At 38.9% G+C, this 15951-nt stretch overlaps 1 long non-coding RNA gene across 1 annotated transcript; it reads left to right on the top strand.

The window, feature by feature from the left end:
• Positions 1-2481: 2481 nt before the first annotated feature.
• LOC130993042 (uncharacterized) lies at positions 2482-3953 on the top strand. Its single transcript, XR_009091563.1, has 4 exons — positions 2482-2604; positions 2702-2791; positions 3310-3396; positions 3698-3953. It is a non-coding gene; the product is annotated as an uncharacterized LOC130993042 (long non-coding RNA).
• The last annotated feature ends 11998 nt before the right edge of the window (positions 3954-15951 follow it).

Below are 15951 nucleotides of genomic sequence, written 5' to 3'. Positions count from 1 at the left end.
TCAATCTTCGAGGTTCCTTGTTTAGTGATAACGGCTATCTTGAAGAGCAGGAGATGCGACATCTCTGAAAAGGTAATCACCAAAGATGAATGACCTCTGCAGAGAAAGGACGATCCTGAGATCTCTGCATTTAATGCGGCTGTACTTCTGGAGTGCGTAGCTTCCTTTGAACGTTTGAGGTTCAGTCCGAGGAAGAATGTTTAACTGATACTTGACTTTAGTATCAGTCCGCTGATTCCACGTGACACGCATTAAGTAATCAGTCAAAACTGATTCTTCGATTGATGCTTCAGTCGGCAACTTCAGTCTTCAGTCTTCAGTCCTTCGTTCTTCAGTCTTCAGTCTTCAGAACAACAACTAAACTAGAAAAAGAACTCTAACACTTGAGTTCGAGCAGTTCTAGTCTATTACAAAAGAAACCTATTGATTTTGGTATCATCAAAACAAGGATTAGGATATTTCATTAAGTTCCCAACAATGAATAAGACATATAATACTAATGAATAAAACGTATATCTAACGAACAAGATGTATATACTGATGAAAAATAAAATTTAAAAAATTGGTAATGAATAAGACATATATACTGATGAACAATGCAGTATATACTGATGAACAATGCAGTAGATACTAATGATATTCATATTATTGGGTTTTGGTTATCCAATATGGTCGAAAAAAAGAAAAAATATAGAGTTTCATGACATCAACTTTCATACTATATTTCGATCACTTCTGCTGACCAAAATCCAATAATATACTCCCTCCGTCCGTCCAAAAGTGGACCACTTTGGCTGGACACGGGATTTAATAAAATTGGTGATAATTTTGATGTAGTGGAGAAAGGGTCCCACCACTTTATGAGATGTGTGGTTGAGATTGAATTTGAGGTGATTTTTTTTGTAAATAAAGAGTGTTTTTAAGGATAAAAAATTAAAGTGGATGGTGGGATCATGTCTATAAAAGGAAAGTGGTATACTCTTTGCGGACGCCCGATACAGTAAAAGTGGTCCACTTTTGGCGGACGGAGGGAGTAAGTATCAATAGAAAAATAACGTCCAGAGTTTTTCAATGGTATATTCAAATTGCCCATCAGACTCTCAAGAATCAAGTTATTTGACAACAAACTTTAGGTTCGGGTCAAATTCCTAAAAAATAAAAATTTAAATATTTTTGGGCACAAAAAATAGATTTGGGTAAAAATAAAAATTTGTATATAGTTCGTGTATTTATAGGTAATTAATCATATTATATATATATATATATATATATATATATATATATATATATATATATATCTAGGGAATGGCTAAAATAAGAACATTTCTTAAGATATATAAAATAAGAATCATTTTCAGCCCTTAGATCATCAAGATCTACGGTTGATTTGTAATCATATTGGATGGATTTATGGTCCTGAGTTCGAATCCCAAAGGTAGCAAAAATTTATTTTTCACAATTCATACCTTTATACAGCGAATTCATACGTGTTCTACATAAAATTCATACATTAAAAGTTGCTTTTTTTTTCTTATTTTAAGATGTGCTCTCACGGTAGCTCACCCCTATATATATATATAGGGTGCGGTTATAGTGAGAACCACAATTATCGTGAGAACATAAGAACCAATTAAATTACTGCATCTGCTATACAAATTAATGCATCCGCTATTAAATTTAATGCATCCGAAAAAAATAATTTTTTGCTCCCTTCAGGATTCGAACCCAGCATCTGCATCCATCCACCAAGATGATGCATCCACCGTAGATCTTGATGATCGAATGACTTAAAATGGTTCTCCGTTATTATTTTATTAGTGGTTCTTATTTGAACCTCTCCCTATATATATATAGGAGAGCGCTCCAATGAGACCCCCTATTTTTAGTGAGATCTAAGACACGATCTCGTGCGTTTATTTTATCAATCATATGGCTGATATTGTACCTAGAGGGCGAAATTTTCTCTCAGGGTTCGAATCCTGGAGGGAGCGAAATATTTTAAATTTCGTTATTCATCGTATATACTGCATTGTTCATCAGTATATATGTCTTATTCATTATCAATTTTTTTAAATTCATTATTCATCAGTATATATGTCTTATTCATTGCACTCAGTGTCTCACGAAAAATAGGGGTCTCACTGGAGCGCGTATATATATATATATATATAGGGTTGGGCTAGGGTGAAAACACCCCTTAGTGTTTAAAATAGAAATGAATATTAACCATAGATCTAATTAATCTTGTGGTCCAGATTATATTGTGAATATTTGATCGGTTCAAGATATAAGATACTGTGATTCATACATGAAATGACCGATAAGGATATTTTTGTCCAAAAAAAATTCGGCTGATTATCTTCATCAACCTCCCTCCGAAAATAGCGCCCCATTTAATTGGAAATTAAATTACCGTATTATTTTTCTGCGAACTCAAAGGATATGATTTGATCTCACAAATCTTTGAACAATTAATAAAATATTATTTCTAAGTGTATGAATTGGAAGTTGGAGGGTTTTAATTTGGAGATCTCTCATTTCAGCATTTGCGGCGAGGATACAAGTTTCTTGGGTTTGCGCAGAAAGGGGGAGATTCATACTAAGGTTCTAGGATTTTTTTTTACTACTCTCTCCTTTCTTCATTTCCTGTGGCGAGGGTGAATCATACTAAGATTCATACGATTTTCTTGGCTTTGCGCAGGGAGACGACAATTCGTATAGAAGTATCGAAGATCTAAAAAACCCCAGGATCTTACATATTTAATGGCGATTACCAAATCAAAGAGAGCTGGTATGTATATGTTGATGGTGTGGTTCATTTTTTATGAGCATTTTTTTTCCGATGCGACCTGGATATGAACACTTGAATGTGTTTTAATGTGAAATCAAAGTAAACAATTTTTTGTTTTAATGTGAATTCTAGTGTGCTTTGTGTCGGGGATTGGAGCAAACCTATAAACCCTCCCCCTCTTGTCTATGTATGAATCACGCTTATGTGTTGGTTGAACCATATGTGAATTCTAGTTGGATGAATTTTTTTATTAAATGGGTAAATTATTTGATGTATGAACCACGTTGTGCGAGTATGATTCATTCTGTATTGTCGTATGAATCGTGGCCCTCTTTTGTTTTGTTTCATCCTGTTTTAAAAAGAGGATTCATTATGTACAATTTTTGTGACTAGACTACTCTATGAATCAGTGAGTATAATGGATGAATAGAATGACAGTGTATTATGAACTGGCATATTAGTAATGTTTCTATGGTGTCATTCTTGTTAATTTACTGTTCCTATTTGCCAATTTGTAGGCAAGAGACCGGCTAAGGACAAGGGCAAGGGTATTGCCGTTGATGATGGAATCGAAGATGGCGGTTGGATAAATTCTGCAGCCGATGGTAAGGGGTGGAATTTTTTGGGTAACACACATATATCTTGAAATAACAATTCTTGTTCATTTGGTGGTTAGGTGAGTATGAACAATTTTTTTTTAAATAGTTGAAGCTGAATAGAATATAAATTTATTAGTAATGTTTGGAGTGGGTGATTAAGTATGAGCTAGCTAATTTCTACGTATTGTTGCCCTACTTAATATGAACCGAAGATGAAACTTTAGAATATAGTTAAAGAACGTGTAATTTCAGTTCACTAGATAATACTACTGATGTGTTCTAATTAATTTTCTGATTATTATTTCAGAGTTTGTAGCTAGGAACAGGCGCAAAGGTATTGTCATTCGGGAGCCGAGTGAACATGATGGCGCGAGCAGACATGTAGAAGAAGGTGGATGTATCTATTTTTAAAATATGCGACTATTAAGCATATAAAGTTATACATTGTATGAAATTCGATATATTACTTTATGCAATACGTTCGAAGCATAGGAACGATCCATTGCTCAGAGAGTTGATGCGTGCTTATTTAACAGGATGTGTTTTTTTAAAAAAAATATTAAGGCGACTATTAGAGTTCGTATTAAAAGGTGTTGTAACACCCCACCCATTTATATTAAGTTTAGAATAATTTTAAACTTAGATTTAAGATGATTCACGTCGGATTGAGAAAAAGAATTTATTTTAATTCCAACAAAAATAATTTACAAAAGCATTTGTAAATTTAGTTATTAAGTTTATATGCATTGCATATTTATTTAATTTAGCATTCAAGCATTTTTACGAGCTTTTAATTAGCAAACCCTGAGGAATTATTACAGTTCCAATAATTCAGTCCTGAGGGATTTTAATTATCAATCCTCACTCAACTCACTTACACTCATACCTCCCATCAGCCGCCCTACACCTATTCAAGCAGCCCAAAATTCGTGTTTTATGCCATGCTTGGCAGAGGCAATCAAATGCCCCATTTTCAGCCCCAAAGTCAGCCTTACGCCATGTTTTTAGCCCAAAAGTCAGCTAAAAACAAGCAATCACAGCTGCCCCCTTATTCACCCAATCGCAGCTGCCCTATTCACCAACCCATGCTGGAGTCAATCAAATTCCCCAACACGCCTCCTGCAAAATTTAAGTTAATATTGAAGTCATGTTCCCACTCTTCTCAATAAATCACAAGTCACCAATCTCAACATATACTCCTTCAAAGAGCTCAAGTTCAGCCAAGAACATCCGTCTAGCCCATTCTCCTTTCCAACAAGCAAGTAGGATCAAATATTCACTGAAATTTCTCACAAGGTAATCACCTGCTATTCTCTGCTTACCTCTGTTCATACATCGTGCATCAAGCTTCAAACTTGTCCAAATCATGTACAAATTCGATATATACACAACAACACATTCAAACTTTTGAAAAATGACATTCATATTATATATATGCATACATATTCTGTGCATACACGCAAGTGTTTATATCAAAGTGTCAAATGAGAGAAAAGTCAGAGTCTTGAGCTTGTTTGCTTTTAAATCGGGGCTGAGATGGTGGTGAGCGGCGACGGCGGGGCGAAGCTACTGCCGTCGGCTGCCGAGTCAAGTCAGGGAAGGAGCGTTTGGCTGTGAGCCGGCAGACGGCTGTAGTGGCGTGAAGCGGCTGCTGTCAGTCTGGCCGAGTAAGTGGGAGAGAGAGAGAGAGCTTGAGGGCTGGGAATCGGCGGTGATGGCTGAATTAGGCAGGGGAAGAGGGCGGCGGCCGTGGCATCGCTGCGGTTGCCGGAGGTGAGGGCGGCGCGGCTTATAGCTGTCGTTCGCCGGAGTTCCAGAAGGAAGGCGGCCGGAATTGCGCGAAGGGGAGGGAGATGAGGCGGCGAGGCGTGGAGCCACTGACCGCGCCCTTCGGATTTGTTAACAGAGGGAGGTGCGGCGGCAGTCCGTTTCTTCTGCTGCTGCCCAACCGAAGATGGAGAAGGAGAGAGAGAGTTGGGGGCTAGGACGCCGGTGGTGGTGGCGTGAAGCCGCTGCCGTCGTCCGCTGCATTTTCAGAAGGAGGCAACGGCGGATCTATGTGAGCCGAGAGAGAGCGGGTTTCTGTTTGAGTGAGAAGAGGGGTGATAGCCGGCGGCCTTGGTGCCGTCGACCTGAGGAGGGAGATCCGAGCGTCGTCAGCGGCCGTCGCTGTTGCTCCGGCAAGCTTTGGCGGCGGCGTGAGATGAGGGAAGAAGCGAGGAACCGAAGCAGAGAGAGAGTTTCAGCGTGAGAGAAGAGGCGCAGGCGTGAGGGAGGAAAGGAAGAAAAGATAAGCTAGGTTTGGGTTGTTGGGCTTGAGAGTTGGGTTTGAGGTTGGGCCTATGATGGGCCGATTTTTAATTAAATTGCCTGGGCTCTTGATTTAATTCAGTTGGGCTCATGTTTATTTAATTATGTTGGGCCTCTGATTTTATTAAAAGATGGGCTGCATATGTTTAAGTTTGGGCTATCACCATTTAATTAAAATGGGCTGCCTTCTTATATTAATTAGACTTTATAATTAGTTTAATTAATTAATTTAAAGAATGATTTGCATAATAATATTAAATTATTATTATGTGCATATTATAAGTAAATTACTTATTATATGCTAAGCATGACATGATATTGCATTATATTTTGCAATAAAAGTATTTATGATTTAATTGGTTTTATTTATAATTCCAATTATTTAAGAAAACCGAGTAAGGATATTGTTGGTGTCCTTGACTCAAGAAAATTAGTTTTCAATCTTTATTATTAAATTTTGAGAACTCGGCGTGATGAATCAAAGAATGTCTAGCACGTCCTCTATGACTTAAGAAAAGATTAAGGAGACCTATTAAGAATAGAATTTCTTGTAGGCTTTGTGGACCAAGGGGATTAGCGTTGTTTTCCCAAGACAAGTTATATGTGTATGATCTTCAGGCTTTGCCTATCCAGGTGGGCTTACTTTCCAAATATATAAAGTATGATTGAGTTATTAAGCTCTAAATATTTCAATGAAATGCAAATTATTTATTTAATGAAATGCAAACTGTTTATCCAATAAAATATTTTGTGCACTCTGCTCCGTTTAAGGCTCGCAACAATGAATCGATCGAGGTTCTCTTATGACCTAACACGTTGTTTGAGAATTGTGTACACCTATTAGCTGACCTGGTGGGTTGATCTCCATCGGGCACTAATCATGTATGAGGCGTTATAAGGGTGCTCGACGAGATGTGTTCCGGAGCATTGGGTCCCAAATGGGAACTTGACTGGGTTACGCCCTCAGTTCAAGTAAGCAGGAGTAATGGATCCGTCGGTGGCTAAAAGGTCCGGGATCACAGCGAGTAACGGAAAGGGAGTGTGACAATTGCGCGCAATATAATAAAATGTTTTAACATGCTTAGAAGTTATTTCAATTTAAAACCTTCTAAGTCATGTCAAGTATAATTGGATAAACTGCTCTTATGATTATGAAATGTTTATAAAATGCTAGCCCACTAAGTACATTAGTACTTAGCCCAAAATTACTTTCAAATGTTTTCAGGTTGATTGGTCGGTGCTGACGGGGCAGAGCTGAGGCTAGGGTTCAACTCCGTATTTTGTCTTCCGCTGTTGCACTAGCTCTTATTATCTTTTGTTTCTCTAACTGGAGACTTTTATGTTAAGATTCTAAATTATGTTTCTTATCGAGCTTAGACTCTCAACTCTAGCACTATGTTAATTAATATTGGTTATCAGAAGCATGAAACCAAACTTGTGATCCTAAGATTTAGAATGTTATTAATTGATTACTATCAGTTGATTTATGTCTTTCTTCACTCAAAGGGCGTTGCCCGACTTCTTATCCTATTATTTGAATTTCACAAGGTCCTTCCCTTGTTCATTTCTATGATTTTAGTCGCACCCCGATTATAGTTTATTCCTTCAAGAATTGGGGTGTGACAGAGTGGTATCAGAGCGAAGGAAAGCTCTGAATTAGAAGTCTTGAGTTTAGTCTAGAATGAGTCACTAGACTAATAGTTATTAACAACCGTGAGCTCAGCGCACCATCACACCAGGCTCAACGAGGTATGTAAAATTTCAAAGTTTATTTGACGTTAAATTTTGAAGAGCATGATGTTGAGGTTATATGATGAGTTATGATGTTATACTTTGAAGATGCATAGTTTGAGTTTGAGGATTACAACATGATTAATAATGAGTTATTATGTTGTAAAAGCATATGTTGACGTTACATGATGAATCATGAGAGCGTTTATATCATATGATGTTATATGATTGAGGATGCATAATTATGAGTTATGATGTGATGTATTTGAGATGTTTTGTGATGAGAATTGTTTGAGCAGTTGTGATAAGTCACAATGATTTAGATGAAGGAATCTAATGTCATTGTTAAGAGAGATTTTCTACTCAGTAGAAGGATGAAATGAGAACTTAGAGCTAAAGCTTGAGAGAATTAGCAATTGCTTTAAGTACTTGTTTGTATGAGTTATGAGCTTGAGTATAATAGCATGATTAATGATGAGTTATTAACATGCTGCAATGAGATATTGTACGATATGTTTGAGATGTTTTATGACGCGAGTTTTGCTCACGCAACCTTAATGGTACTTAAGGAGGTATCATGAGCCATAGTCTTTGGAGATGGCTTTGAGAGAGAATTGTTGAGTTGTCTTACTGAATCACGATGATTTAGATTAAGGGATCTAATATCATTGTTTAGAGAGATTCCCTACTGAGTAAAGATGGGACGAGATGAGAATTTAGATGTTTTGAGCTTGAGTTTTAAGATAACAGTACTACTTAGTAGGAGTTTTGCTAAGTTATGTTTTGTTTATTTCTGTTGCTGGAGCCAAGTAGAGTTAGTTCCTAGAGGCACCTTTAAGTTCTCCTTATAGGTTGGCCAGGACTGTTGGCACTGCACGAAAGTGGACTGTTGTGAGATCGAACTCAGGAAAGATCGGATACGAGGATGAGGCGTACAGTATGTGGTACAGAGATACCCTAGCATATTTTCAAACACATGTTCATAGACTATGAAAGGATGAAAGCCTTATGGTTGTTACTAGACTGGAAGGCATCGTGCACCTAGTCCCCTTGCTACCAATCGAGTGGTAGGATTGAGCAAGGAAGAAAGCCTCTCAATATGATGGGACGTGTAGTCTTGAGTGCTGGACCCACAGGAGATGAGATTTATTACAGATGCCCAGATTTTCTATGCGGATCTACTGACCGGATGCCTGTTTTCTACCAGGGACTCTAGAAGAGTGTAGTAGATATCGAGTCGATCCTTGAGTATCAGTTACCAAAGATGATAAATGATAAACGATAATGAGGATGAGAAGTAGCCGAGGAGGGCTAGAGTTGATGAGGATGAGAAGAAAAGTCGATGTAGACTAGAGTTAAGGATGATCTTGAGAGTATGAGCGGTACACCCTCGTTGTTGATTAGTTTCAATTACATTGCGATGTATATAACTTACTTAGGAGATACTGGTACTTGAGCTTTTGACATGCTGATAGATAAGCATGCAAATATAGTACCCTACTGATGTTAAATAGATGGATGTTCCTAGTGTGCTAAAGTAGCAACTAGATGAGTTAACTGGTAGAAATTACCGTAAGAGGTCCAGACCGAGACATAGTACTATTAATAGTGTCGGTTTAGAAGGGACATTACGATAGATACTATGGTTTTTGTAGGGTTTATATAACCCCTTTATGTAAGTCCTCTAAAAAGAGGCATTCTACTGATGGATATATTAGGTTGACCAGAGTGGTCTTTTTGTTAGCATTTCGTGAGTGCTTATTGCCTTACAGATGAATGTTAAGGTGACCGTGAGGGTTTCCTTAAAGTTGAGTTAGTAAATTGAACTTGAGTTTCGAGGATGCTTAGAGCGTTGGTCGAATTGAGTTTTCCTTTTGTGATTTCAAAAATGCCTCAAAGATGTCATCAAGAGTGTGATGTGAAGGATAGGCGGGATAATACTCCGCCACCACCACCGCAACATGAGAGGAGAGTCGAAAAATATTGAACTTTCGAAACAAGAGTCTAGAACATAGGACCCTAAGTTTAAGCTTTTAGCTTGCTGGTGTGAACTTAAGTTTTGTTAAATATAGTATGTTGAGGGTTTAGAAGACACAGAATTTCCAAGTTCGGGATAGTATATCCCGTGTGACTGGGGAGTGATTATGTTGGACCTGGCCAGTCCGCATGATCCAAATCTCAGTAGACGTGTTTGGGTGTATAAACCCATGTGTTTCAACTTTCGGTTGAAAAGCCAGATGAGTTCTTACTCTAGGTCATTTTTGTTCGACCTGGTAGTTACTTCATTCTACCCTCTGGTCATTCATTTGAGTCTCTTGAACAATTTGTTTTGATGTCATTCTAGGGTTGAACTCTTACAACTTTTGAGTTATCCTAGTAGATTCTTTTGATGTATAAGACTAGTGAGAGGCACGTCAGAGGACTTTAACACCCGAGCAACTGGTAAACTACACCTGAGAACAATTCAAGGCTACTCTTGAGAAATATGTACCGAGGAGTACAGTAAGCAGCGAGAGACTTATTATCGAAGTTTGATTCAAGGAAAAAAAATCGATTGTAGAGTATAATTGAGAACTCTGTGAGCTATCACGTTCGCTCATCAGAAGATGGATACTGATGAAGAGATGTTTGAGTTTTAAGTGCTGGTTTAAGGCAGGACTTTAAGGTAGTATGGGCAAGATATTGGATGCACCAGTTAGAATCCTGTTTAATACAGGAGCCTTGCATTCTTTAAGTATTTGAAGCATGTTACCTTCAAACTCGAACCAAAACGAGCTAGTCCCAAGTTGAGAGTAATCACTCCTGTAGAAAGAGCTACTACAGTTTCTCACATGATTTCTAAATTAGAGTTTGAGTTAGGACCACTAAAGATGAAAACAAGAACCTTGCACTTAATGCCTATGTGGAATGTAGACATTATTCTAAGGATGGACTGGTTAGCAGAGAACTTTGCCCCGATTGATTGTAAGAAGAGACAGATAACTTTCCAACCACCTGGGAAGGAACGGACATGTTTTCACGGCATTGATAGAAAGAAGAGAGTTCCAATCGTTTCGGCACTTCAGGCGTCGAAATTGGTAAAGAAGAAAGGAGCACAAGCTTACCTAGTTTACTTGAATGATGAAGGAGAATCAAGTAAAAAAAAAAAAAAAAACTTTGAGGATGTAGCAGTGGTAAGGGAATATAGAGATGTATTTCCCGAGGTCTTACCAGGATTGCCACCAACAAGACAGTTGGAGTTCACTATCGACCTAGAACCTGGATCAGCACTAGTGTCGAAGGCACCCTATGGAATAGCGCCTAAGGAGCTACAAGAACTGAAGATTCAGCTACAAGAATTGCTCGAGTTAGGTTTTATTAGACCTAGTGTATCCCGTGGGGAGCACCAGTCCTTTTTGTCAAAAAGAAGGATGGCACGTTGAGAATGTGTATAGATTATCGAGAGCTGAATAAATTGACACTCAAGAACAAATATCCTTTACCAAGGATAGATGACTTGTTTGATCAATTACGAGGAGCGACTTTTTCTTGAAAGTTGACTTGAGATCATATTACCACCAGTTCAAATTTTGACAGAAGGATACACCTAAGACAGCTTTTCAAATGAGGTATGAGCACTATGAGTTCATAGTTATGCCATTCGGTTTGACGAAGGCACCAGTAGTTTCATGGATCACATGAATCGAGTGTTCCATCAATAATTGGATAAATTTATCCTAGTTTTCATAGATGATATTCTCATCTATTCGAAGAATAAGAAGAAGCGCCAAAACATTTGAGAACGATGTTGGAAACTGCTAAGAGTTGAGAAGTTTTTGCCAAATTCACCAAGTGCGAGTTTTGGTTGAACGAAGTAACTTTTCTAGGACATATTGTATCATCCGAAGGAATTAAAATTGACCCCGCCAAGGTACCAGCTGTACATGAGTGGAGATCACCAACTACGCCTAACGAGATTCGCAACTTTTTAGGCTTAGCAGGATACTATCAGAGGTTTATTAAAGGATTTTCCATGATAGTAAGACCGAGAAAAGAAGTTAAGTACAATTGGAAAGAGGAGTGTAAAGAGAGTTTTTAAGAGCTTAAAGGAAATTGACTACAGCACCAGTGCTGCTAGTCTCGGAAATGGATAAAGAGTATACCATCTACACAGATGCGTCAAAGAATGAACTAGGATGTGTTTTGATGCAAGAAGGAAGAGTTATAGTCTATGCATCAACTTAGACCCCACGAGATAAATTATCCAACGCATGAATTAGAGCTTGTAGCCGTTGTGCATGCCCTGAAAATTTGGAGACATCATCTCTACGGAGTTAGATATGAGATTTTCACGGACCACAAAACTTTGAAATATTTTTTTCAAGCATAAGGATATTAACATGAGGCAAAGGAGATGGCTCGAATTAGTAAAGGATGTTAACTGCGACATTAACTATCACCCTGGCAAGGCCAATGTAGTAGCCAATGCATTGAGCCGAAAGGTCTCGTCAAAGTAAGGATGTCTTCTCACGAGAGAGGATGAGCTTATAAAGGACTTTGACAAGATGAGGATAGAGATGATAAAACCACCAGGGACGATAGCGAGTATTGTTGCGACGATGCCTAGTTTGAGAAAAATGGTGATTGAAGCACAAGGAAAGATGAGACAATGAACAAGTTACGAGAAAGGATAAGAGCATGAGATCTCAAGAGTTACCAAAAAGCATCAGACAATGCTATCTTATTTGAGGGAAGAATATGCATTTCCCGCGATGATGAACTTAAGAATACGATCATGAGTGAGACTCATGACACGCCTTACACCGCTCACCCAGGAGGCACAAAGATGTATCAGGTTGTGAAAAATAGATTTTTGTGGGACAGAATGAAATGAGACATAGCTTCGTTTGTAGAGCGATGCTTAGCTTGTCAGCAAGTGAAAGCGTTACACCAACGACCCTATGGGAAGTTAAAACCGTTGGAGATTCCCGAGTGGAAATGGGATCACATAGCGATGGATTTTGTGATAGCTTTACCGAAAAGTCAAAGAGGAAATACAGCAATTTGGGTGATTGTAGATCGACTAACAAAATCTGCACATTTCATACCGATCCTATTCGCGTATGGACCAGATAAGTTAGCACAATTGTATGTTCGTGACATTATAAGATTGCATTGAGTACCGGTGTAGATCACCTCAAAAAAAAAAAAAAAAATTACATCACGTTTTTGGATGAGTTACAGAAAGAGTTGGGTACAAGGATGAATTTTAGCATAGCAGACGATAGAAGATATGATAAGAACTACTATCCTTGATAGATGAGTAAATCGGGAGAATGTGTTGCCACTAATTGAGTTTGCCTATAAGATGTGAGACAAAGTTTCGAGATAGGAGACAAAGTTTTTCTTGAAGGTTTCACCCTCAAAGGGGATGAATAGATTGGAGTTAAAGGACAGCTTAGACCCAGAGTTATAAGTCCTTACGAGATATTGCAAAAAATAGATCCAATAGCGTATAGGTTGGCTTTGCCACCTAGCTTTGGAAATGTGCATAACGTGTTTCACGTGTCACAATTGAGAGGATATATATACATTTCGACGCAAACCATGTGGTTTACTAAGAATAAATGATCTTAGAACCAGACTTCAGTTATGAAGAGAGACCTCAGATGATGCTAGATCATAAAATTCGGCAATTGAGTAATAAGTCGATTGCATTGGATAAGGTCCAATGGAGATATGATAATTATTTGAATGAGAACGGTGAACTCGGAAGTGAGATCTGAGACCGTTAAGACGTTTTTGAAAATTTTGACTTTTTGACGATGAATAATAAAATACTGCTATTTCGTCTTTTTGTCGACTTTCAAAATCTTACGTGCATGTCATCGAGAAATATTCTTAGTTTTTTTTATACGAGTCCAATAATGAAAGTTTTTATTTTTGGACGACGAGTGAATAGTAAACTGGGATTTCTCGATAAATGAACCGAGCTCGTTTATCAGAATTTCGAGAACGAGCCTGCGTTTTCTATATTTATATAGAATTACGAGTGTAATGAAAGTGAGTAGGAGCTGAGAGGGCGAGTAACGAAGAGTATGGGTAGTTAGTCGTTAAAACGAGACGAAACGAGATATTTAACGACTAACGGGTTAATATCCTAAAATATTTAAACCTACCCTACCCCTAACCACCCCCCAACCGCCCAGATACTTGATCACAAGGTTCAAGTTTTACGAGGCAATAATATTGTTCTCGTCATGTAGTGGAACCATCACAGGATGGAAAAGGCCACAAAAGAGATGAATGAAACAAATGATCAGTATCCCAAGCAAGAATACCAGATATGCAATTCCGAGGACGGAATTTTTATAAGGAGGGAGGGATGTAACACCCCACCCATTTATATTAAGTTTAGAATAATTTTAAACTTAGATTTAAGATGATTCACGTCGGATTGAGAAAAAGAATTTATTTTAATTCCAACAAAAATAATTTACAAAAGCATTTGTAAATTTAGTTATTAAGTTTATATGCATTGCATATTTATTTAATTTAGCATTCAAGCATTTTTACGAGCTTTTAATTAGCAAACCCTGAGGAATTATTACAGTTCCAATAATTCAGTCCTGAGGGATTTTAATTATCAATCCTCACTCAACTCACTTACACTCATACCTCCCATCAGCCGCCCTACACCTATTCAAGCAGCCCAAAATTCGTGTTTTATGCCATGCTTGGCAGAGGCAATCAAATGCCCCATTTTCAGCCCCAAAGTCAGCCTTACGCCATGTTTTTAGCCCAAAAGTCAGCTAAAAACAAGCAATCACAGCTGCCCCCTTATTCACCCAATCGCAGCTGCCCTATTCACCAACCCATGCTGGAGTCAATCAAATTCCCCAACACGCCTCCTGCAAAATTTAAGTTAATATTGAAGTCATGTTCCCACTCTTCTCAATAAATCACAAGTCACCAATCTCAACATATACTCCTTCAAAGAGCTCAAGTTCAGCCAAGAACATCCGTCTAGCCCATTCTCCTTTCCAACAAGCAAGTAGGATCAAATATTCACTGAAATTTCTCACAAGGTAATCACCTGCTATTCTCTGCTTACCTCTGTTCATACATCGTGCATCAAGCTTCAAACTTGTCCAAATCATGTACAAATTCGATATATACACAACAACACATTCAAACTTTTGAAAAATGACATTCATATTATATATATGCATACATATTCTGTGCATACACGCAAGTGTTTATATCAAAGTGTCAAATGAGAGAAAAGTCAGAGTCTTGAGCTTGTTTGCTTTTAAATCGGGGCTGAGATGGTGGTGAGCGGCGACGGCGGGGCGAAGCTACTGCCGTCGGCTGCCGAGTCAAGTCAGGGAAGGAGCGTTTGGCTGTGAGCCGGCAGACGGCTGTAGTGGCGTGAAGCGGCTGCTGTCAGTCTGGCCGAGTAAGTGGGAGAGAGAGAGAGAGAGCTTGAGGGCTGGGAATCGGCGGTGATGGCTGAATTAGGCAGGGGAAGAGGGCGGCGGCCGTGGCATCGCTGTGGTTGCCGGAGGTGAGGGCGGCGCGGCTTATAGCTGTCGTTCGCCGGAGTTCCAGAAGGAAGGCGGCCGGAATTGCGCGAAGGGGAGGGAGATGAGGCGGCGAGGCGTGGAGCCACTGACCGCACCCTCCGGATTTGTTAACAGAGGGAGGTGCGGCGGCAGTCCGTTTCTTCTGCTGCTGCCCGACCGAAGATGGAGAAGGAGAGAGAGAGTTGGGGGCTAGGACGCCGGTGGTGGTGGCGTGAAGCCGCTGCCGTCGTCCGCTGCATTTTCAGAAGGAGGCAACGGCGGATCTATGTGAGCCGAGAGAGAGCGGGTTTCTGTTTGAGTGAGAAGAGGGGTGATATCCGGCGGCCTTGGTGCCGTCGACCTGAGGAGGGAGATCCGAGCGTCGTCAACGGCCGTCGCTGTTGCTCCGGCAAGCTTTGGCAGCGGCGTGAGATGAGGGAAGAATCGAGGAACCGAAGCAGAGAGAGAGTTTCAGCGTGAGAGAAGAGGCGCAGGCGTGAGGGAGGAAAGGAAGAAAAGATAAGCTAGGTTTGGGTTGTTGGGCTTGAGAGTTGGGTTTGAGGTTGGGCCTATGATGGGCCGATTTTTAATTAAATTGCCTGGGCTCTTGATTTAATTCAGTTGGGCTCATGTTTATTTAATTATGTTGGGCCTCTGATTTTATTAAAAGATGGGCTGCATATGTTTAAGTTTGGGCTATCACCATTTAATTAAAATGGGCTGCCTTCTTATATTAATTAGACTTTATAATTAGTTTAATTAATTAATTTAAAGAATGATTTGCATAATAATATTAAATTATTATTATGTGCATATTATAAGTAAATTACTTATTATATGCTAAGCATGACATGATATTGCATTATATTTTGCAATAAAAGTATTTATGATTTAATTGGTTTTATTTATAATTCCAATTATTTAAGAAAATCGAGTAAGGATATTGTTGGTGTCCTTGACTCAAGAAAATTAGTTT

Source organism: Salvia miltiorrhiza, chromosome 7, assembly GCF_028751815.1.
Source record: "Salvia miltiorrhiza cultivar Shanhuang (shh) chromosome 7, IMPLAD_Smil_shh, whole genome shotgun sequence".
Classification (NCBI taxonomy): Eukaryota; Viridiplantae; Streptophyta; class Magnoliopsida; order Lamiales; family Lamiaceae; genus Salvia; species Salvia miltiorrhiza.
This window is presented reverse-complemented; position numbering and strand designations above follow the sequence as displayed.